The sequence below is a fragment of the Leptonychotes weddellii genome, unplaced genomic scaffold, assembly GCF_054177405.1.
Source record: "Leptonychotes weddellii isolate Sample4059 unplaced genomic scaffold, ASM5417740v2 HiC_scaffold_36850, whole genome shotgun sequence".
Classification (NCBI taxonomy): domain Eukaryota; kingdom Metazoa; phylum Chordata; class Mammalia; order Carnivora; family Phocidae; genus Leptonychotes; species Leptonychotes weddellii.
The window spans coordinates 1-1,125 of record NW_027970832.1 but is presented as its reverse complement, the minus strand read 5'-3'; the positions used below and the strand labels follow the sequence as shown (position 1 = coordinate 1,125).

The following is a 1,125-nucleotide window of genomic DNA, read 5'->3' as shown; positions in this document are numbered from 1 at the left end:
GGCCGCAGGAAGTCGCGCTCGTGCACCGCCCGGCCCAGGACGCGCCCGGCGTCCGGCTCGTGGCCGTCGAGCACCTCCAGCTCCACGGCGAAAGGCGTCTGCACGTCCCGCTTCACAAATCGCACCAGGGGTTTCTCGGGCTCCAGGGCCCAGAGCAGCCCCATGGGCTCGAGCCCCGTGAAGCTGCCGCCCAGCGCGGGCACGCGCTCCAGGTCCAGGAGGCCGCCGGCGTCGGCTTGGTACCGCGCGTGGGCCCGGAAGAGCGTGCCCTTCTCGTCGCGCAGGGACGCGCGCAGCGTGACGGGCTGTCGCGGGGCCAGGCCGCGCACGGCGATGCGAACGGGCTCGTCCCAGCTGCAGCGGCCCGCGGGCTCCAGGCTCCAGGTCGCTGTCTTCCGGGCAGGGGCCCATGGGACCCGGCCGCCAGACCACAGCTTTGGAGAGCCCGGCAGGTGGCTCCATCGGCCGAGTCCGGAAGCTCGCAGGATAACGCCGGCGGAGGACACCATTTTGCCTTTTGATTTTAGTTCTCGTGTCAAGGGAACAGGGCAGTGAAGAAAGTTAGAAACTGCTCAAAGAGCCTCTAGCGGCGGGCTGCCTCATCCGCATGTTAAGCGCCAGTGGGGCCGAGTAGCCCGCCAAATTGATCTTGGAGGGCCAGACTCCTGTCCCACCAGGTCAGTGGCTTACCTTTAAAAGCAAGAGCGAAGGGGCGCCTGGGTGGCTCAGTTGGTTAAGCGACTGCCTTCGGCTCAGGTCATGATCCTGGAGTCCTGGGATCGAGTCCCGCATCGGGCTCCCTGCTCGGCGGGGAGTCTGCTTCTCCCTCTGACCCTCCCCCCTCTCATGCTCTCTCTCTCTCTCATTCTCTCTCTCAAATAAATAAAATCTTAAAAAAAAAAAAAAAAAGAACTTCATGCTGAAAACCCTGCAGTTTATGTTGGGGAAGACTCTCCTAGCTCTGCTTCTCAGGAGCTCATTGGCCTGTGCAATGTTTGCCGCATAAGGGCTGGCCCTGAAGGATTCTGGCAGTTAGGAAAGTCTTCAGTCGCCAAAAAAAATTTTTTAAGTTAATTTTGAGTGTGTTTTTGTTATTTTTCCACCGTTTTTTTTTTTTAATCATTT

The 1,125-nt window shown here is 59.8% G+C and overlaps 1 pseudogene; it reads right to left on the bottom strand.

Annotated features, from left to right (window-relative positions):
* Window positions 1-6: 6 nt before the first annotated feature.
* Window positions 7-718, bottom strand: LOC145719277 (acyl-coenzyme A thioesterase 2, mitochondrial pseudogene; annotated as a pseudogene).
* Window positions 719-1,125: the final 407 nt, after the last annotated feature.